We start from the raw sequence: 24772 nt of genomic DNA, 5'->3' as shown, positions 1-24772 counted from the left end.
TTCTTTAGTTTTATAACGCTTTCAGTAACATTTTTTCCCTTAAGCGACCAGAATAAAAGAGGGAACATAACAGTGAGTTCACATTTCGTCCTGTTTACGTGAACCATCTAGGAATTAGTTAAATGGCGGAATATCTAAAGCAGAATGTTTGTTTGTTTTAGTGGAAAGTTATATAAATCAACACTCTGTCCACCAGGGGGAATCGATCCCAGCATTTTAACGTGGAATGTTATAAAGAAAAACATTATGCCAATGCTTCAGTAAATTTTGTCCAAAAGTGGGAATCTCTTCTATTTGATCCTGTACGAGCTCCTTCAATTAAATGAAAAACAACTGTTGTTTTTGGAATTTCGCACAAAGTTACTCGAGGGCTATCTGTGCTAGCCGTCCCTAATTTAGCAGTGTAAGACTAGAAGGAAGGCAGCTAGTCATCACCACCCACCGCCAACTCTTGGGCTACTCTTTTACCAACGAATAGTGGGATTGACCGTCACATTATACGCCCCCACGGCTGGGAGTGGGAGCATGTTTAGCTCCCTCGGATTACGAGTCGCACGCCTTACGCGCTTGGCCATGCCAGGCCTATGAAAAACAACAACTTACTCTAACCAGGTTTAGTTACCATGGTAATAACATATGTATGCTGTTTTTACTTTGAAGATTTTTTAAAATAAACATACATTGTAACAGAAGTTTTATGCTGTGGTTGTGTATTTCTCATACCATTATTAAATGATAGCACAAGTAGGTGAGGGTAATAAAAAAGGGAAGAAAACGAATCTTATGTTAGTAAATAACAACCTGAACTGCAGTAAGGACACAAAAAATACGGATCGAACATTCCTATACAAGTGTAAAAATAAACTAATGCATCAACTACAATAAACGAATGAATATATAATCGTTTCAGTTTACCTTCGTTACCACTGAAGCATTACGTAAGTTACTTATATTTGTTACGTGTCTGCAAGATCAAAGTTCGTTTGGTTCTGACACTAAAACTGTTTTTCCTTAAAGCAATGTTGTTACAAAATGATAAATGTATTTTCTTCAAATAAACTTTTTAACCAAATTTGTGTTTCAAAAAAGGAGAATAGATTGGTTTTATTTAACTTGAAAGATAAGAATGAAAAACAACTTACACGTCAACTTACTAAGTCAACCTCAGAGATATATTGGAATTTGATTTACCAGTTGACCTCTTTAGAAATATTCGGGTTTTGCTCACGAGTGTTTTAGCAGAAACATTTCAACAGCCCGTACAGCGTATGAAACACAATAATAATAACTAATTAAAGTGTTGAGCACATTTTCATTGTTTTGGGAAGAACATTTGACTAGCGTCATAAATTTTCTGTGGCATTTACAACCAACTTAATACGTGTGAAAATTATTATTTGTTTCTGATAAGAGAAATGAGAAGCTAGCCATAACCTTCATTCTACATCTAAGGTCTTGCTTTTCTTGTAGTGGTAAAAAATATTTAAAATTCGCGAAAATTTTTATCGCACACTAAAATATAGAAGTGCCAAGTGAATTGACATCGAAGAAAACATTATTTTGTTGCAGGATATATACGTTCTGTAATAAACTGTATTTTTATTTTGAGACTTGACAACACAATAAGACAACGGAGCTCAGCGAAACATCACCTCCAAAATCCAAGGTGTTACAGCCAGTCGTTGCTTAAAACCTCTTTCAGTTGTATGGGAAAATTATTAATCCAACAAATTAAGTGACAGCAAACAAATTATTTATGCTGAGAATGGAATATATGCATTTAAAAATCAACAAAAAAAAAAACGTAGATTTTTCAGCATCAGGTTTGAAATCTCTGGTTTCGAGGTAATAACAGAACTTTTGTTGGATTCTGAAGGGAAGCGAAACTAAAACACCTAGTATCATTTAATGTTTATATAGGTGAATGTTGTCATATTTTGCAGCACGACTTAACTTATATCGTGACCAGCAGTTCCTTACCAATAGCTTTACCCTTTCTGACCTTGGTCGGAATACTTTGTGCAAAGGTATCTGTTAGCTAGGTAATTATGCCTAGAGGCAGGGCAGGAATAAGGCTGACATTACGTATACCAAGCCTAACTTCGTTTATAATTGGGTGGAATGGAGAAAAAGGAGCGAAGCCTTTACCTCTGAAACCTCGTACAAGTCCACTGATGTGGAACTTAGACTGACTATAGAATCCTTTGAAGATTCGTAAGGGTTAAATCCCAGCCTCGAGCCTATTATTATTGGAACATAGATCTTCCTGTCAAGATGAAATAGTGTTTAGCCTAAGGGGGAAGGTGGTTGGACGTTCTCCTAAAGGATAAATATTAGAGAACAAACTAGTGGCGACTTAATGTCATCAGCATATTATCTATCTTGCTTGTCTACCTCATGAGCTCTAGTATTCGGGCCGCATCGACAATGGATATAGTATATATCGTATGGTTGACATATTGTTATACATTATTCAATTTTCTTTATTTTTTTATCTTAAGTTCTATTTGGCATTGCAATTATTTTACAAAGAGTGATCGCGTTAAGTGTTAGTAATGTTTTTAAGATTAGTGTTTAAGTAATTATCGAAACACTTATCTATCCGTTTTTCTGTATCTTTTCTATCTGTCTTTTAGTCACTATACTGATTTGTTAAATCTGTATTCAGATATTTTGTTATTTTGGCAATAAAATACAACTGTCTTATTTTTACAACAAGAAAGTATTTAAATATATTATATATCTATGTAAAAGTATAGCAACTGTATATTTAAGCACATTTCATTAATACATATACTTTGAAGTTATATCTGACTAACATTAACAAATATATGAAGTTTTCTGGTTTATTTGCAATCGTTTATAATATTACCGAACAAGTGTGTGTTAGGTGTGTTTTCTCATAACAAAGGCACATCAGACTATCTGCTGTGTCTACCGAGGGGAATCGAATCCCTGATTTTAGCATTATTACTTCAAAGGCTTACCTCTGTCTCAGCGGAAGACTACGAAACACGTAGTCACTAAAACAAAGGGATCATGTTTTATTTCTTGCACTGTAATATACTGTACCTGGTCAATCATGTCAAAGGGCGAAAAAAATGATAGACGTTAATAAGGGCTTGAAATAGATCATTAGAGACTTGAGTGGACGTTTGCAAACATTTTATGCATTAGTAACGACATGTTATATTATTAGTATATCACAATTCCTCCTGACAACAACCATTAACGTGAACGAATCTACAAGTTAATCCGAGTATATTTTATGTCCTAAATACTTTTGAAATAGTTACAGAGAAAAAGTATTACATTTGGCAAATTCTAGTTTCTCAGCCCTAATCAATTGCACCAAGTACTCGTGTAATGTTGAAAAAAGAGAACAGATTGGTGCTAGAGATCTTGGAAGTTTAAGCACCATAAAATGGATTCAATATCCCTCTCACTGTCTTTCCCCTTAGCGATACTTAAATTAGCAACAGCATTCTAGGTAACCAGCTGATGCAATGTCAAAGGAATAACAATTTGTCTTTTACTGGAACCGGAGATATCATATTAATGACATTATTGTGAAATATGTGACGTAACTAGTCCTATCTTAACTACTTAATTCTTGTCAGGTCAATAATATGACAAGAAAGTGATGCACTATTTTCGTTTGTTTTGCACAAAGCTACACAATAGTCTATCTGTGCTATTGTCCACTGGTGGTCGAATACCGGACTTTAGCATCGTAAGTTCTTAGACTTGCCGCTAACACCCTAAAAGGACAGTTCGGGCAAAACAACTCAAGTACTTTACAGTTTTAAAGTTCAAGGTGAGATTTGTTTATTTTCCTTATTTACCTCCTGAATGTCATTTTTAAAGAAATAATAAATCTCGAAATTTTGTGCGCAAGTTCTGTTCTTTTTCACTTGAATGTTGATCATAATAGCTGTAATGCATTGAACAATGCTTTAACAATTGTTTAGCAACTTTTAATGTTATGTTTGTGAGTTAGATATGAGTCAACCGAAAGCAGCTGGCCCGAGGACTAGTAATCCGAGGGTCTCGGGTTCGAATCCCAGTCACACCAAACATGCTCGTCCTTTTAGCCGAAAGAGCTTTATGATATGGAAGTTAATCCCACTATTCGTTGATAAAAGAAGAGTCCATAAGTTGGCGGTGTGTGGTGGTGACTAACAGCCTTCCCTCTAGTCTTACACTGCTGAATTAGGGACAGCTAGCGCAGATAGCCCTCGTGTAACTTTGCGCGAAATTCCAAACAAACCAAACCGAAAGCAGTCATATTTTTAACGTTACCGTCCTTTACAGCTCACAGGTATAAAAACACAAGTACTTTGATTATTATTCTGAGACAGTTTAGTTCTTATGTTAAATACGACTTTTGCCCCTTCCCTAATTAATCTCTCATTTCACTTCCAAAACTTCTATCCTCCAGAAATTTGCTGTTGTCATCGAATGATAAACAACAAACAAATATCTTCATTTAAAACCATTCTTTGAGTTACTTTGTTTGAAGACACCCCGATTTTTTGTATTTTCCATAAGAAAAAATAAGATCTGATGATGCTGAAAATGTATTCATCTATATCAGTTGTAACCTTGAATAAAATTAATTAGCTATCACAAAGCTGAGAGTGTGCTAATAACTGGATAATCGTGAATTTAGTGGACAAGAATTGATGGTGTGTTTGAAGACGCAAAACCAAATGTGCAACAGATATTTCACGTATATATCATACATTTAAAATAAGAGCTGAAACGTACAGTAGCAACATGAAACCGATAAAAGGATTTACAGTTAATTAAGTGGTGTGTGTGTGTTTTTCTTAAAAAAGCTATATTGAGTTATCTGCGGAGTCCACCGAGAAAAATCGAACCCCTGGTTTTAACGTTGTAAATCCCAAGACTTACCGCTGTACTAATTAAATGGTAACTTAAACAGAAAATAAAGAAAAATGAATTAAAAAAAACTTTTTTGTTTTTCAGTATCATAAGCGCTCAGACATAACAATGATCAAGGTTTATTGAGGAGAGAACCTACATAAGAAAAACTGTAGCATTATTATAAACCCAGAGGGGTAAAAACTAAAAGTGCTATTTCTCAACTGACCTGTGGCAACTGTACTGGGGGAGTGAATATCAAAAAGGTAAAAACTGTATGGGTTGGGTTGTTTTGAATTTCGCGCAAAGCTACATGAGAGCTATCTGCGCTAGCCGTCCCTAATTTAGCAGTGTGAGACTAGAGGGAAGGTAGCTAGTTATAACCGCCCACCACCAACTCTTGGGTTACTTTTTTACATTATAACGCATCAACGGCTGAAAGGGTGATCATGTTTGGTGTGACGGGGATTCTAACCCACGACCCTCAGATTACGAGTGTAGTGCTTTAACCACTTGGCCATGCCAGGCCAGACTAGATGGACAAATGAATCAAATGATACTAAATTAACATTGTATTTGATTGTTCTTGCAGTAAAACTAAAATAAAAAAACAACTTTTTTCCTATTTATAACCGGTATCCATGTATTCATGATTAAAAAACGAAATCAAAACTAAATGAATAAAAATATATATATAGATATATTATTGATAACAAAGTAAAATTACTATTTATTTGCGTATAACGTGCCTTTCAGTTACGCATTAAACTTTCCGTGTACTTGCGTATAACGTTGTTTTTTTTTTTTCATTTCACGTGAAGCTAGGAGAAGGCTATCTGCGGTAGCTATCCCTATTTCAGAAGTGTAAGACTAGATGAAAGGCAGCTAGTCATCACTTCCCACCTCGAACTCTTTTACCAACGAATAGTCATTTTATAACTTCCCTACGGGGATTCGAACCAGCGCCCTTCCTATTACAAGCCAAGCACTCTAACCACCTGGCCATACCGTCCCGCGTGTAAGGTGCTGTTCAATTAAAAATTCCAACGTTCCACCAACTTCATTGACTTTCCCAAAGACACGAGTCTGTAGTCATTTAAGTTTAGAGAACTGTAATTGCTTCTCTTCTCGATGTTCGTATTCCACATACAATGAGAATTGTATAATGACCATCTTCAAATAGCTTGTCACAATATGTCAATTAAAATGAAAGCTTATCTAATATTTGTTGGAATCTAATGTATCGTAATACAAATTTCCTCATAATTACCAGTTTTGGCAATTTTGGGTGACAGTGTATCTGAGTTTAAATCACAGATTTGAAATATTGTAAAATAACTTTAAATAGGTGCTTGTTTTAGCTTTACTTGCTAATAATGTTCGAGGCACCTTTTGGGTGAATGTGTGTCTGTGGAATGAATGACTCTCATCAGGTGTGTGGTAACCTTATGGACTGATATTTGGTAGTTCTTGTAATAGTTTTCATCACATAAAGCAACAGTTCTGTTTTAAAGAACTGAATTACATCGGATGTCATGGGCAACTAGCACTGTTCAACTTGCTCTGTGTTAAATACCTATTCGAAGTGGTATCACAAAATTTCCATCTGGACACACGGATGCACCTACTTTCTCATTAAAAATTGCCATCATATTGTTTCCTGTTACTACAATAAAAACATTTACTGGTGAAACTACTTGTTTTTTGGTATCAATGTCTTTCCATCTTCTGTTTAAAGTTTATAATGTACTGTGTTACTTGGTGCTTCTATAATACATATTTTCCCTTGTCAACACTTTCTTGCTTATGCTTTCTCATGTGATACCATTAATTAGACGCTATATTCACCAAATATCTGCATTTTCATATATCGTACTTAGAGGTCTCTCATGCAAAACACATATGAATCTGATTGAATGAACGTTTGACAGATATTTGCTCATAACGAAGTTCGATTAACCTTCTTGGCACAATTGAGAGTACGTTTTCCCCATTTCTTAACGGTTAGTAGCTTTACAAACTTACATCAATACAATTGTAATTTGGATAATGTGTCAGTGTGTTTTGTAGCTGCTGATGCTTATGACGTAGAGATTTATTTTATTTGGCATTATGGTCATTGCTATATCGTCACAATCCATCTCCAGAGTTTTGCCAACATATCTGTGTCTTGGCTACAAGAGTCTGTATCCGGGTGGATGACAAGCAGTATCAAATTTATGCTTTAAACAGAAGGCAAAATATGTGTTTTTTGGAGTAACATGTAAAATGGGAATCTTTTTGTGGATCCGAATGTTGTATGAATCGTCACTCAACCAATGACTAACATTACTAGTTCTTATAGCAGTGGACATCCTTCAGTACACATATGTTTTTGTTATTGTACCTTGCAGTTCCAATATGTTCTGTACCTTGAATTTACAGGAAAACAAGCCGTCTCTCCACAGAGTACAAAGCTGAAACTTATTACAAACTAATGTTCTTACATCCAAAACATTATCTGAAAGTATAAATTCCACGTTTCATATAAAAGCATTCTAAATCAAATCACTACATTTATTTTAGAACATGTTACCGTTAACATGGCGTGTACAACGTGACTTTCTCTGTAGTGTGGCAAATAACGTGTTCAAAATTGTATGCAGTCACTTGGACCACGTTTCTGTGTAATAAAATTTCATTGTTTTGTACGGACCATCGTAGATCATTAATGACAGTTGTTCTTTATGACAAAGACTTTGAGAAAATACTGAAGAGTCTGTCCATATAATTTTTATGAGTACAGGTCAAATTGACATAGCTGTAATGACTATTCTGAAGTACCTAGAGAAGATAACGTATTGCGTTGATCATTCATTGAAATACTTTGAGTTTACTGAGACTATTCAACACAATGTTATACCGAAGAGTAGTCTGAAATGATACCAAACCAGTTAAATAAAGAACAGTTAAGTAACCAAATAAAGGGATTCGGGTTTTCTTGTACATCTTGAAGTAAAACCAACTTGAATTATGGCCTGTTTATATATCTATATGTACAAATTTATTTGATTCTATAAAAAGATTATTTGAGACAAATTTTTCAGTACTAAAACGTTTTCTTTTTGACAACTTGAAATATTATTTAATGGCATCTGTTCCTAAGTAACGAAAGGAAGGAGGTAGACGAAACCTTACGTATTTACTGATAAATATAAACTTGTTACAGACACTTTAATTTTATAGGAATGAACAGTTCTGTTTCTTTACATATACATAAACATTGGCAACGAGCAAGCTCTAACATAAAATAGCTAACAAAATACACTACAGAGAACTGTAACAAGTGTTTCTTCTTCAAAAGCGACGCTACTCAGAATATCATAGAACATACTCAGGATATTATACAGAACATTACTCAGGATATTATATAAAAACATTACTCAGAATACTATGTAGAACATTACCTAGAATATTTTTCCTGTAAAGAATAACTTTTTAATTCTTTTTATTTACTATGCGAACTTCCCGTACCATAACTTATATAATAGATAAACTTAGTATTCAGAAAACTGGTTAATTTCGAACTCCAAGTTCAATTCAGCTTATCTCTCTTTGTTTGACTTGTGTTAAAGGGTACTTATGAAGATTGGACCTGCCTAAACGTAGTTTAACTGAATAACACACGTTGATCAAAGTATAGATTGAACTGGACAGTTCTTGAACTTAGACTTCGAAATTAAACAATTTTCGGTATATTAAGTTCATTTGTTATACTTATTGTTGCGCAGCTATATATATATATAATACAGTGACTACAAAGCATGTTCACACCAACAATATCTAACTCTCTAACGGCCCACTAGCACCCACTCCTCCCTTCGAGCTGGAATGAAGTGTCACCAAATGATGATGGTAAACGAATTATAGAACGATAAATTCAGTTTTCTTGGGGTTGTATTCGAACTAACATGTAAATTTGGGTGTGCTGAACAACCACGTGACGAGCATGTGTTTGCGATCCACTTTATTTAATATTATTCATTTGGTGATCCCAGTTTGTTGCCGAAATCTCGGTGTTAAATACATCACGTTTACGTCTACAAGTATGTGAACTTGAAATGTCTTTTGTAGCACTCCGCTTTAGTGATGAATGGAGAATAATGAATTAACAATGTTAAACTTCTTCGTAACAAATACTTTTGCCCCGTAGCTAAATGTTATTGTTCTCTGAAAGACACTCTTGTCTGTTTTGCCCTGTAACTTGTTGTAAAATTTATTTAATGTGAGGCATTGACAAGTAGATCATACAGTGTACACAATGTATGTGTAAATGAAGAGAATAAAACAATTAAATGTTTCTTCTTTTTCAAGTTAACCCTGGTGAATATCTGCCATGTTTTGACAGTTTTAAACACTCTGTAATATAATGTCGTTCATTTTGATGTACTGCCTTACACAGAAAGAAAGAACATAACAGTGTATTCTAGCTGTAAACCTAGTTTCGAGACAGCAACACAAAATATCATTTAAAGAAAAGTACAATTTCCATTTTTCATTGATATTCATGTGATAAGAACATAATACAAAACAATAATAATACGGAAGACCAGTCTTTGTTTTAAACTGAATTACGAACGATATGGAACTTTGTACAAGTGTCATTTCACCATGAACAAAGGGTTTCGTATCCCCGACAAGAAGTTTTTACAATTTCCTTTTCAAATTTACTCGAGGAAGGATGTTGAAAGGCATGATCTAATGAGAAAGTAATAGTTATTTTTCTATATATAACTTAATCTGGACATAATCTAAGTGGAAAACAGTGACTAATAAAATATTGCGGGGAACAAAACAGATAACATTACAAAATGCTGACCAAGTTAATCGATTTTTCCAGAATGCTGGCATTATTATCTAGCTAGCTGACTGATGTTAATGTGGATAGAATTATCGGTAACAGCACGAAAACAATATAAAGATAAATACAGATATTATCCTTCTGGTTTTGTTTTACTTCTTTGTTTGAAATACTCGGGGATGGTCTAGTGTCGGGCTGCGAATTCATGGGTCCGAGGCTCGAGATGTGATAGTGCCAAAGACGGTCCGCTCTTTCAACTGGGAGAGTATTACGAAAATTATATACATTGATAATTATTCGTGCCAAAAAGCTGAACAAAGCTCCTTTGACGTCAGGTGTTGTTGTCTGGATGTTTTCCCTCTAGTTAGAAGTTCAAGATTAGGAAAGGCTATACATAAATATTATAGGAATTCCTAATCTAACTTTTTAATTGACGTGAGCATAAGGTGATGAACATACCAATTCATGTTATCTGAAATGTCAAACACACACATGCACACATGTATTAATTCAGCACAATAATTTCAGTTACATTTATTTCATTCCTATCTGTTCAAATGTAGCGTATGTGAATACCTTAACTTTTTTTACTTGTTCGAGTGTATCTGTTTCATTATTATGACTAAGCGATGTAATATGTATTTGTACATATAAACATTTTTTATTTGTGCAGATGTTTAGTTACGCTTTTAGACAACACATCTGGCTGATTAAATACAATGACGAAATGAGTTTCGAATAACAATTTCTTTCTTTTGTTTATTTTATTTTTTTCAAAAATATTGAGCAATTTTATTATTTTGATGGTTTGGCTTGTTTTTAAAGTTTATTTGCAAAAGTAGATTTGGAGACCTCTAAAAAAAGTTATTCGATTAAACAAATAAGATTCTAAATTATATTTTTTTATACATCATACAAAGTGGAAGTTTTAGCTTCTTTATTTAATATTATTATCAAAACTATAAAACGTAATAACATGAAAACAGAGACGCAAGAAAATTATGACATTTTAATCGAGTGTATATTTAGTGACAGCCATAATTTATAGTTTATCTTCCATAAGAAGACGATTGTGTTATGCAGCACCATCTAGTAACTAAAAATAGAATCTGGGAACAAAATTAAGAAACTTTAATAATAGTAACAGAAATTGTAGTTAAGCATATTATTAAAACGTGCAATGACAAGTTCTTAACGATGTAATTTTCCCAATTGGATAAGTTGATCGCTCAAATATTGTAAAACAGATTTTCTAAAACCCGAAATGTATAGAAATATTGTTGTCCACATTGTTTATTCGTCGTGTACTGCCTTATTTAAAGATATTATAATATCGTTTGTTTGTTTTTGAACTTCTTGCAAAGCTACACGAGGGATATCTGCGCTAACCGTTCCTAATTTAGAAGTGTAAGACTAAAGAGAAGGCAGCTAGTCATCACCATCCATCGCCAACTCTTGTGCTACTCTTTTACCAACCAATAGTGGGATTGACCATCACATTATAACGCCCCATGGCTGAAAGAGCGAGCATGTTTGATGCGACCGGGATTCGAACCCAGACCCTCAGATTACGAGTCGAACGTCGTTACCCATCTGGCCATATAATATCATTAGGAGAAAAGTTCCCATACTTTTAAATACTTTTAATAAAATTACAGTCGGAGTAGTGATGGCCTACTGGTTTGGATTTTCTAATAGCATAAACACATAGATTAGTATTTCTTATATTCAACCATAAAAGATGACCCAGTCAAAATATAAATATTAAGTGTACAAATGTAGTTGCTCCTGATATGAGATATGCGACAACTTGAAGTGAATAATAACAGATAATAGATACTTTTATTTAGTATTTGCCCAGCATGGCCACATGGTTAAGGCTCTCGACTCGTAATCTGAAAGTCGAGGGTTCGAATCCCCGTCACACAAAACTTGCTCGCCCTTTCAGCCGTGGGAGCGTTATAATGTGACAGTCAATCATACTATACATTGGTAAGAGAGTAGCCTAAGAGTTGGCGATGGATGGTGATGACTAGCTGCCTTCCCTCTCGTCTTACACTACTAAATTAGGGACAGCTAGCGCAGATAGCCCTCGTGTAGCTTTGCGCGAAATTAAAAAAAAAATAGTAATTTAAAGTGCAAATGTCGGGCAAACAAACTGGAAGCTCTTATATGAAACAAACCTTCTGACAAGTATAAAAGACCGCGAGATGATTTAAAGAAAATGTAGCTGAACCGTTTAAAATATAAATTCTAAAATAAACTCAAAATATTGTTTTCGTTTAACTGAAAATATAGCAAACAAATGAAAGCTTTACATTAGAAAAAGCAAGAAAGGCAATAGAAGCTTCTAGTGGCACAGTGCGGACCTAAAACGCTAGAATCCGGTTTTCGATACCTTTGGTGGGCAGAACACAGATAACTCATGTTGTTGTTTTATGTTTAACTTCAAACAAACAGACAATAAAAATTGTATTTTAGCAAATAAATAGGATTATATGCCAAACATAAAGGTTCGGTTTCTAAGTTTATGTAAACATAGCAAAGAAACTCAAGTCACAGTGTACTGCAGAAATAAGAGAAAATAAGAAAACAAGTAAAAAAAATAAATTACTGTGTTCGAGAAAGTAAAAATGTGGCAAACAAAAATTAAATAAATATATCCGAGTAATTAAACAGATGGCAAACAAGTTCAGTTATGTTATATTAAGTATTCAGCAACTGATCTGTAGAGATATGATCCATCACAGAATCATACTTTAATGAACTGATCAAAGGAATTTCAAGACAGAAACACATTCGCTACATCAGGGCATCTGATCGTCTTCACGAAGATTTTATGACAGATTTTAAGACCCGTCGAGAAGAAGTGATAACACAGATGGCCGACCTTGATGGTGACAGAGCCAATCAGAGCACTCCATTCTATCCCCCACCACGTCTTACGATAATGATAATGAGCGCAGTCGCCCCAGGCAAAAATATGAGACTGTCGCCGACGAGGACAGCGACAGCGCGTGCCCGTGGGGTAGGGTTGATGGACCAGTTCGGGTTTGTTACCTGTGAAGAATTTCATAAAATCTTAGCAAACATATATACTCTTTCTTTTTCAGTCGTGCCGACAGAATGTACTACAATTGTCTTTAAATAAAAACAGTCAACGAAATAATAATTAATATAAAATAATTATTGTGATGAATGTTTAAATATACCATATAAGTACCTCATAATCTGGAGGTGAAATAGCTTTAGTACGACCATATAAGATATCTAACGCAAACACTTTTAATCGCCGATTCTATTATTAACTTATGCAGTTGTATTCCAAAAAAAAACATTTTTAATTATCTATAACGAAAGTTTATACCAATGAAACATTAATGCACCATACAATAAACATGGTTACGGACCTGCAGTTTCTGTAATATTTGTCAAGAAAGGGCCTTTCCTTGGAAGACGTACTCCAATTATTGTTACGCTTCTTTTTGTTTGAATTTTAAATAGAGTTTTGAATAAAATAATGAAGTTTCTGGTACTAACTGGTTTTCTGTTTCATATGATGGGCACAAGAGTGGATATTAATTTAAAACTTGACAGCAGACAAACGTTTAGTACGACTTCAATTCAAAAATCTAAGTAATGACTTTTCATGTAACTCTACATAAGTTACTTTAGAGCTGTTCAAGAGAGGACGACATTTGTCTGTAATAATATACATAAATTTATCTCACTCTAAGATGATAGTATAGGATGTTGGAAATATATTTCACCGTCAATACTATTTTTATGCTTCAAGAAACGAAACAATTAAGGCGATTGAGAAAGTTTTTACACATTTGATAGTGAATGAGATGATATTTTTAATTTTATTATTGTTTCAAACTGTTCTTGAAACGTCATTTAACGAGTTTAAGCTGCCTATAAAATATCATATTTACGTTTTGATATCAATATAAGGAGTATAATACTTGTTTACAATAACTAGATCGTTTTGCAATTATTACATAGATTTGTCAGTGGCCTAGTTAGTAGCGTGACTCGTCTGTGAACTGAAGGATTAAGGTTTACTATCTATTGCAAGAAAAACGCTTATGAGGCTGTGGGTGTTCTGTAAGAGTGGTGGTCAAATCCCCTGTCCGTCAAGAGTTGGTGTTGGGTGCTGACGGCTAGTTAACATTCAGTCCAATTAGTAGTTCAAGGATTACTGTGTTTAAACAGCCTTTTGTGAAGCTTTACGCTATGCGAGAATTCTGAAACAAACGAACCAGTTTATATATAGCGTGTCATGTGTCAATATTTGTAATAATGTGGTGGAAATATGGTGGATCGTGGCTATTATTGAAATAATGTACGCAATTCTGAAAAGAAATTAAGTGAAAAAATTTTAGCAGTCGAACATCAGACATATGAATAAAAATATGCTTTTGTGTTAAAAAGAAATTGGCTGGTGGTTGTTTTAACGGTGGCAATCTTCTTACGGTCAAAACAAGATGTTCCTTCACTGCATTGCTGATAATGACAGAACTTTGGATCTGGCCTTTAATTTTATAGTTATCTTGGAAAGAAAGCGTTTAGTAACTTTAACTTATTGTAATATTTTGCTACGATGTTCTTAATTGCCGTTCGTGTAATAATAATGTCTGTAATACAATTATATTTTATGTTCTAAATTAGATTTATCACGAATAACCTTTTTTTTTTTAATTCGTATTGCATGTACATATAAAATTAAAATGACTAATTGTGCATATTTATCGCAAACATAGTTAATTTCCCTTTATTGTTGTGTATTAAGTGTGCTTCCTCATTTGATAGTTTTTACCAAACTTTGGTTTTAGTTGACCAATTGTTATTTTTTAGCGATTTGGATCATGAAGAAATAATTTACTTTTATGTTTTCTTTTCCCACAGTGGAACATAGTAGTTCCTTTATCCCATAATACTCAAAATCTAATCACCAGATATTTTGGTTTTTTTGCTGTCTTTTGTTCTATTTGATCTATTCTTTAGCAAGAAATTGGTATAATATATTGTTTTAAATTTAATCCAAACTCGATTTCTTTGCTCTATATGGGGCACCAGAATAGCTTCAAGTGTCTAAAGATGTTATTTTTAAATATATATCTACAGATGTTCGTACCTTTAAAGACATTTATCCTCACATTTTCTTAAGAAAATGAAGTTTATATTACTAAAAGATAAAACTATTCTCCCCTTGTTGACTAACTTTATTTTTTTTTAATTGTTTTATGGAGTGTGTGCCTTTCACTTTGTGTTTATACCTAAAATGAGAAAATATGTTCTTGCAACAAGAAAAATGTTTGTTTTTCTTTAGGCTTTGCTGTACTGGCGACGATGTATAAACCTAAAAGGGAAGGCTTACATTTCATACCATTCTTAGCCACGAACTTTAGAGGGTTGTACATCAAACCGCCATATACCTTTGTTTAATGACACTGAAACTTGGCAAAGAAAGTTCACTTGTTTTGGAATGTTCGTACAAAGCTACACAAAGGTTATTTGTGTATTTCTGTACCCTAACTTTGAACTGATAAAAAGGAAGGGATCAAGCCAAGAGTTCCATTAAGTAACTCTATTTTACTCATCCAAGGACTGGAACACTAACCGGGAAAACTCGAATTCACAGTTCAGACACGCCATGAAAAAAGGACTTGAATATTTAAACACAAATTAAACACACGATATCAAAATCATTGCTTTACCAACTGAAATGGGATCATATTAAGTTTTACTGAGATACTGTCAGTGCTTATTTTGGAATACCTGGTAATATAAAGTAATCTAAAGAGGTAATTATACATTTAACAATTAAATATTCAAAACACTAATAAGCTCGTAACTATTAATCCTGATTAGCTGTTGTTTTTACTGTTATTTCTGTTTGTCAGTTTACTTGTTTTGCTACATACTATTTTATACTGTGCTTTGATATAGATGAATAAATATCCACGTTTTTTAAAGTAATATATTCCCTTGTACGTGTACAATGTAAAAACGTAACACTAAATATGTATTCACACAGGGACTGTTCACGACGAGTGTTAACGGTCTTTGTACGTTTTGGTACCAGTGAGAAAAAAGTGGGATCATATTTCCATGAAAGGAAGTCGAACTTATTCAGGAAGGGGAGTACGTCATTCTTAATGTTTTTATTTAAAATTGATGACTTAGTGACATTTTTTATTTTGCTAGATAAGGTAATATTTTGCAGTTTGTCATGTGTATTGAATATCATTTAGTGCAAGGGAAGGTTTCTAAAACTCTCCAGGGGACTGCTGATAGAAAAAAAAAAAAAAAAAGAGAATCGCATGTTGCGCGCCCTATAGAAATATTTCAGTTATCAGCTAAATCTTCATTACAAAGCAAACAAAATAATTTTCTTCACTTTAAGTTAAGAACTAATATTAATTTAACACTCTACTTAGTGGTTCAGCAATAAGCTTGAGAGAATATATCATTAAATTTAGGCCCAATATGGCTGGGTGGTTGGAGCGTCCGACTCATAATCTGAGAGTCGCGGGTCCCAATCATGCCAAAAATGCTTACCCTTTCAGCCGTGGGGGATATTATAAAGTTATGGTCAATCCCATTATTTGTTGGTGAAAGAGTAGTTCAGGAGTTGACGGTGGGTGGTGATGAATAGCTGCCTTTCATCCAGTCTTATACTGCTGAATTAGTCACGTCTAGAGCAGATAGCCCTCGTGTAGCTTTCGCAAAATTAAACAAACATACATTCAATCAATAAATTTGGATTTTGATCCATGTTGAGCTTGACAACAAATATACATTAATTTAAACCTTATATCTTTTGAAGAGATTGAAATATAATTTCAACGAAAAAATAATTTATTAAATGTAACATGATATTGTTAACCATTTTCGCACATTACTTTGCAGTTTCCAAGAAAGACTACTAGGAAGAAATCCATCACCAGCATATGATGCCATAAGAAATTCATTCATAATACACATTCAAATAGAAACCCCTGATCGTCTCGCCTTCGTTTCTTGCCAGTTTCCAATTTTAACCCAAAGAATTTACCCATGGCAACCCTGCTTACTCCCATTTCCTCCGGACGCCGTTTGTAGAGACTTAGCGTCCAGTGGAGTTTTACCTATAAAGAAACTTCTTGATTATTAAATCGATATTTTCCCGTTTTGTACAAGAAACTCCTCTCGCGCGTGCGACTGGCTCAAGCTTTCTGTCCGTTCCGCTCTTTCGACCTTGCTGTGAAACCTTTTTACGGATTCTTTGATTAGAAACAGTAGGGCATCTTGTGAAATCATTGCTTTTAGAAGAAGGAATGAAAGAGAGATGGGCGAAAATGAGGTTTTAAACGAAGCAAGAATGAATAGAAAAGATAGAGAAAGAAATAAGGAACAAAAATAGAAATAGAACAAATGTATGCAAAATTATATTTACAGGGCTTAGAATTGGCAAGCTATGAATGAAATTAAAATATTCTAGTTCATCTTTAATAGTTTACTGGCTTATCTTTGTAGTGACAGCATGCGCACAGTAAAGTTTGTTTTGAATTTCGCGCAAAACTACACGTGATGTTGCAGTGCGTCTCAGAGTTCTTATAGGTTACATGGAAAAGACAAGGATTAAAATACTGCTTGGTTTACTGAATAATGTTTCTTATCTTTTATAACTTTAAAATAATATAATTCGAATGTGAACAAATGAACTTTGTCGGTACCATTTATTTATATTTTCTACTTTCATAAAGCAAGTTGAAAAACTGCTATTAATATTTTAACATTTTTGCATGCTAATATTATGAGTAGATTCCTGCTTTTCAATCTACTTTCTTAATGCCATTCGTCATGAATAACAAATATATTTTTTGCCTAAAGTCATGATGTTTTTACCGTCGCCATATTTGAACGATATAGTTCAAGATGTAGATTTGAAAATGTTACCCATATAATTACTGTGTATTACTATGTTTTATAGTACATTTTATATCATTAGCTAGGACTAGATGAAACGCAAAGTACACATTTGTTTTCTCAGTGAAATAATTTAAAATTGCTTGGATAAAAAGAAACATAGCCCAAAGAAGTATAACTGTTTCAGCTGATTTTTTAAACATATGCATCAATTTAAATATTAACTTTAAAACGTCACGAACCAATTATACACTGATAAAATGAAGTTCATGAGCCTATCAACGCACTGCCTATGTACGCAGGGCTTGTGACAATGACTTGCATTATCATGTCAGTCGCCTGGCATCGCCAGGTGGGTTAAGGCATTCGACTCGTAATCCAAGAGTTGTGGGTTCGATTCCCCGTCGCACTAGACATGCTCACCCTTTCAGCCGTGGGGCGTTATAGTGTGACGGTCAATCCCACTATTCGTTTGTAAAAGAGTAGCCTAAGAGTTGCGGGGGGTGGTGATGACTAGCTGACTTCCCTCTACTCTAGTCTTACACTGCCAAATGAGGGACGGCTAGCGCATATAGCCCTTGAGTAGCTTTGCGCGAAATTCAAATAAACAAAAAACAATCATATAAGTCAGGCCTTGTTTACGTGCATTCTAATGGATCAAGTAGCCCACTAGTTCAGAATTTTAGTTCTCTACTATAAACTACAAATAGTTCTGTTTGATCAAAATATTTTTTGAAAGAAATATATTTTATCACGAAATTACTTTTCTTTATCTTAGAAACTAGTCCCAATATTCTAAGAGGCCACAGTGTTCTTACACTATTTTTGGGTAGCGATAATACTGATTGAGCGTAATAGACCTCTGAATAGAACACGTTCCCTCGCTAGCCTGGTCCATCATTTGTTGTTGCTTTAAATAGTTCTGACATAAATCAGAGTAATAAGAACTAGATTTACATGTACAACTATTAATAAAATTAAGCATGGACTTTGGATTTTTTTTGCAGTTTCTGAAAAATAAAGTAAGAAAATCGGCTGTGTTTTCATGAGGAACAATGTCTGCATTTTTTGTCTTATTTTGCATGACGAATAAGAAAATATGTGTATACAATCCAAAAACTTTGTTCACAACTGAAAACCAAACATCCATCAGTGGAATGACCTATTCTCCGTACCAGCACCAACACCTCATTTAAACTTTTGTTTATTTTCGTACATGAACTAAAAATGAATTTTTTGAAATGGTTAACCGTACCTTTGACCACAAATGTCATTGATAGATAGCGTTTTAATGGGGGGGATAATATCAAAGTTAGAATACATTGTTTAAATTTAGAAGGGGTTAATCTTGTGACTGTAAACTTATATTTTGATATAAGTGTCTGTCTTGTCTGTACTTCATGAACTTAGAAAAACCGTATAGTCAATTTAAATCAATACGGAATAGAGAAAAACGAATAGTCCACTTTCCGTTCAAATGATCAGTTTGTCCAAATACAGTCATTTGATTAACTTTTCTCTTAAAACGTCCTCTTCAACATTTGTTTATTTTTTTACAAATGCTCATTACTCTGTAATTTAACATTGTTACTGCCTTTAATGCTTAAATTTAGAATCTAAGAATAATTTTAAAATATAACCTTATCATTTTTCAATTGTTTTCCTTGTGTTTTTACTTAAGAAAAGTTACTCGAAGTTTATATATAGTTTTAAATTCAGAGATAGTCAAATTTTACTTGAATTTATAATCATTCTTGTATGTGTCTTGTATGCAATTTCAACTATATTTATTGTACCCTTTTATAAGATTGTAATATTCCAGTGTTGGAAGTTAAGAAATCGTTTTTTTTTTAACTTTGAGAGTTGAAGAGTTGTTTTTTTAATATTTCAATAAAGGATGAAAAATATATTTGTTTTATTGTTGAGCTTTATCGGTAAAATAAGCCAAAGACAAGGAAATTAAAAAATAGAATCACGCAAGAATGGTAGAGAATTTGACGAGTGCAACCAATCCAATAGTAAATATATTGCCTTCTGTTTTCAGCCATCACCTCTTAATCTGATATTTTGTGTAGTCACAAATCAAGATAGTATGTCTCACTTTGATGCTCTCTTCTTCTGGCTTGTTGATTGTGATCTGCTATAGGTCGTTTTGTTTATGTTCACCTATAATCTCGGAATTTTCAGGGCCTTCAGAGGTAAATTAATTAGCCTTACGAAACTTAACTTCTTACAAACTGTCACATTTAACAGCCAGTTCGTGAAAACAAAAGACACCTGTATTTGTCTGACTTTGAAAATGTAGTTGTGTACTTCATGTATTTTTTTTCCATTTAAAAACATGGATAATGTCATTAGTGCTTTAGGACTATAACTGATCTTTAAGGCTGTAAATTAGGTGCATTGGTGTCTAATATAGCACTACTGACATTAGTTGTACAGATACAAGAACAATATTTAGGTTATTTGTCCTTTTTATCTATATGAGCATGCATTTTGGTCAAATATCATTAACGAGCGGCTACAAGACATGTATTGGAAAATATGAGCAACATAGAAACCCCAAAGCCATTAACTTGTAAATGCATGCTATCAACTCCCCAGGTGTCACATCAAGTAGGGAAATTGATTTATATATCGAGCTTTGAAAACGCAAGCGAATTTACAGCTAGTTGAACTCCACATACAAACCCCGGTGCTCAGTAGAGTGTGAAAAATATTTGTCTTTATCAAGAGAAAACCTGAGTATTTTTTATCGTAGTTTGGTAAATAAGTCCCATAAACTCTCAGCTATACAGATGCTCGCGAAATTAGAGACAGACCATCCACATTATTATCAACTTCCGAGATAAAGAGCTTTGTGACCCAAATGTTTTCTAAGCAGAAGAAACGTCAAACGTCTTTGACCAACTGTCAGGATAGCACTGCACAGCAAAATAAAAAGTTTATGAACAGTGCATTATAGGATAGTGGAGATTTTGCTAGTAATATAGCACATAATGAATCTGGTACCAGTAATTTGTCAAAAACTTGAAAGTTTGTACTTACAGCTTTTTTTCTGCCAAATTAAGGTTTTGTTAGTAGTGGCATTACTAATTTGCCAACACTAAGGGTTAGACATCGAGGTGTGACCAAGATGTACAAGGATATTATACTTTTAGTTTCATAAACCTGTCCATAAATTTTGCCATTTCATATTAATTTGTTTGAAAGCACATCTTCCTAATACTGATGAACCATTTCCAACAGACCAGCAAATTCGATCAAATGTCGCATTGCTTGGTAGCCACATATGTGACGAGCGGTAAACTAATTACTTTGGTGTAATGCATATTTCGTTATATATTTTATCACTTTAATTTCTCTCTTACAGGACTCCAGTAGCCAATAAATACCCTATTCATATTGGAACTAAACACGTAATTATTTTCTACCCACATGTTATCATAAATTCACAAAATTTGAACACAAAACAACAAATAATACCAAGGGATACATATCCTTTAAGTTGCATTTATTTTTCTCTCTCTCACCTTCCAATTGTATATATTGCTCTGAAAAAGAGATGACCACCTTGGCACATATCCCATGTTTGAAGGGATATATCTCTATGATCAAATATTACATAAAGAATTTATACCGATTTGCAATCGACGTAATTGTTATTCACTCAAATAAAACATTGCAATAAATCAATTTTGAAAATTTAATCAAAAATATAAAATAAGTGGCTTTTGTATTGAATCGACTGTTAAAAAGGTTGTTGTTTTTTTCTACTTAGAGTATTGAATATGGGATATGAATAGGACAACCTTTCATCGATTTAGCAGAAAATCTTTTATTTTCAAGTTTAATAAATTATTACATAGTGAACTACTCTTGCTGCTCCCACAGAATTTAATTGACTGGGACGAAACTTTAAATTGTAATAGTAATTGTTTGACTTATCTGACAAGTCAAGACATCTTTATAATTTATGAAATTATAGTTACGCCAGGATGTTGGCGGTATTTTTTCAATTGGGTCTTTAGCTCTCACAATGGTTCTGAGAGATTAAAATTTAATTTATACGTTAGGTTCGAAGTTAAGCACAAAGCTACACAATGAGCTATATGTGCTTTGCCCACCATGCCTAGTTTCTAGCGTTGTAAGTCTGCCTGCAGACATACCACTTTGGGGCTGGGGAGCGACAAAAACTAATTCCTATGACGTTTATTTTTCTAAATATTTTAAAGTTTTATTTGAAACAGCAAATGAAAAATTCAAACTAAATAACTTTTTACATGTTAACCTAACATTTTCAGGTGAAGTAAACTAAATGTAATTCCAACTTCTTGGAATAAATACACATCACCTGCCTTTTCTAACTTAATACATACATGGTTTTGTTTGCTCCCTTGTTCTTGTTATAATGCTTAATAATCTTTACAATGCCACTCTTTCTCTCTGTATGGGTGTTTGGGTATTGATGTTTGTATACCCAGGAGGGTCAGGTTTCTTTAACCTCTTCCTTCTTCCTTCAGATTTTAGTGTTGTTTTTTTTTCATTGGTCAAGCGTATTTATATATGGTACACGAGGGCCAGAGTAACCCGCACTTACGCAGGCCCCTTTCAGGGCAATGTTCATGCATGATCCTTTACAGTGCCATTGGTCCAAACACTTTCATGTTTAAATCTTCCCGCGCTTAATATCCGTGACGGCTAGCATGTTGTCACCAGGCGGCTAACTCACCAGCTTCACATGCTGATCTCTCTCTTTCATGGACAAAGTCTGAAGAGAGAAACCAGCGATTCGCCTCAGTTTGTACATGTGCGAAGGCCGTTAACCTGAGTTAACCTTAACTAAGAAACGTATAAAGATCAGCTAGATAAGTACTGCGATGTAGCTCTGCGGTTTAGATATAAAGTGCTTAGCAATTTACCTCGTGAATTACTTACCATTTTGAACCAGGGAGAAAAGGTTTTACCCGTGTTATTAACATGTATTGACTTTTCGCAATATATCTTTAGAACGAAAGGTGTTTTGATTACTAAAGAATGCAAAAGGTTTTCGCTTCATTTACAGGTCAAAGGTCCCCAGTAATTTCAAGAGTATACATTACATTTTTGTAAACATTGTTACGTGGTTATTTAGAATAAAAATATCTGTCATGCAGAACGAAGACTTTTAATTATTTCGTTCATAATATCTATAGCATTTATGTTTATTTTATTGTCTTCATAATAATTTTCCTTGTGTTTAAGCGCAAAGATACTCAATAGACTTTCTCCATTCTGCTTGCTACAAGTGTAAAAACCTGGTTTTTAGTGTTTATAGTTCTTTAACTTCCCACTGAGCCACTAGGAACGGTCTGTATAAACAAACAAACAAACAGAAAAAGACAACTTTTGTATTTTTACGTTACGGTGAGTAAAGTGGACAATTTGAAGTTTGTGATATTTTAGGAAAAGCAATTAGAATTTGTAATACTTTGATGTTGTAAGGCTGTTTTTATAATATAATTAACTGTTGCATCGTTGTAATGTAGACTATACATCTGTTTCCTTTATCAAGCTAAAAAAAAAAGGTCATTTCGCATCGGATACGTCGCATATATACTGTACAGAGTAAAAGTGACTCGTTAAATGAAGGGTTGTAACGGCACAAACTTTTGGTGAACACCAGTTCTTTGTTCTAGCATGTTTTCCCTCCATCGAAGTGATTATTATCTTCTGAGGAATCAAAGGAATCATTTTTCGGTTTGAAGTGCATAAGATGGGTTCGCGTTCACGGCTGTTATGCACCAGACAAGATTCTTATGTTACAGGGCCAAAAGGCCGATTTAGATAGAGGAAAATGCCGTTGTATGAGCTACTTCTCACGGTTACAGGCTCAAGAAGCATATTTAAGCTACATGTAGTATATATAGCGTTGTTTCTGCTCATTGACGTATAATTGTGAAATAAAACACCAGATGTCGTATGAACATACACCATTTACCTCGTATTCATCGTTAGTTAGGCGGCTTAGTTTGTAGCTACAGTATATAATGTGTTAATTATAAAAACTAAAAGAGTAACCAAAGTTTGCGAATCATTAAATATTCTGTACATATCTCTTAAGCCTTCATTATTTTATGGTCGAAATAAACAACGGGCAAATATGTACATCACGGAGTGTTGTTTTATGGCTGAAAGAAACAACGGAGAAGTATGTACATCACATAGTGTTGTTTTATGGTTGAAAGAAACAGTGAAGAAGTATCTACGTCACGAAATGTTGTTTTATAGCTGAAAGAAACAGTGAAGAAGTATCTACGTCACGAAATGTTGTTTTATAGCTGAAAGAAACAGTGAAAAAGTATCTACGTCACGAAATGTTGTTTTATAGCTGAAAGAAACAGTGAAGAAGTATCTACGTCACGAAATATTGTTTTATAGCTGAAAGAAACAGTGAAGAAGTATCTACGTCACGAAATGTTGCTTTATAGCTGAAAGAAACAGTGAAAAAGTATCTACCTCACGAAATGTTGTTTTATGGCTTAAAGAAACAGTGAAGAAGTATCTACGTCACGAAATGTTGTTTTATAGCTGAAAGAAACAGTGAAGAAGTATCTACGTCACGAAATGTTGTTTTATAGCTGAAAGAAACAGTGAAGAAGTATCTACGTCACGAAATGTTGTTTTATAGCTGAAAGAAACAGTGAAGAAGTATCTACGTCACGAAATGTTGTTTTATGGCTGAAAGAAACAGTGAAGAAGTATCTACGTCACGAAATGTTGTTTTATAGCTGAAAGAAACAGTGAAGAAGTATCTACGTCACGAAATGTTGTTTTATGGCTGAAAGAAACAGTGAAGAAGTATCTACGTCACGAAATGTTGTTTTATGGCTGAAAGAAACAATGGAAAAAGTAGGTACATCACGGAGTGTTGTTTTGTGGCTGAAATAAACAATGGACAAGTAGGTACATCACAGAGTGTTGTTTTATGGTAAAAGGAAACAGAGGAAAAATATGTATATTGTGAAATACTGCCTTGTGTTCGAAAGAAACAACGTAGAATTGTACAAATCTCGGGACACTTAAGTACATAAAATCCGTTTTTTTCATGTATTTCTAACCACCTTTATTTACTTTTATTGTTCGCAT

At 33.8% G+C, this 24772-nt stretch overlaps 1 protein-coding gene across 10 annotated transcripts in view; it reads left to right on the top strand.

Annotated features, from left to right (window-relative positions):
• LOC143223043 (uncharacterized) overlaps positions 1-24772 on the top strand; it is a 409689-nt gene that overhangs the window by 159690 nt on the left and 225227 nt on the right. The gene's annotated exons all lie outside the window — the stretch shown is intronic.

This window comes from Tachypleus tridentatus, chromosome 8 (genome assembly GCF_004210375.1).
Source record: "Tachypleus tridentatus isolate NWPU-2018 chromosome 8, ASM421037v1, whole genome shotgun sequence".
In the NCBI taxonomy this organism is placed as follows: Eukaryota; Metazoa; Arthropoda; class Merostomata; order Xiphosura; family Limulidae; genus Tachypleus; species Tachypleus tridentatus.
Note: the sequence above shows the minus strand (reverse complement) of the source record. Positions and strands in the feature narration are given on the sequence as shown.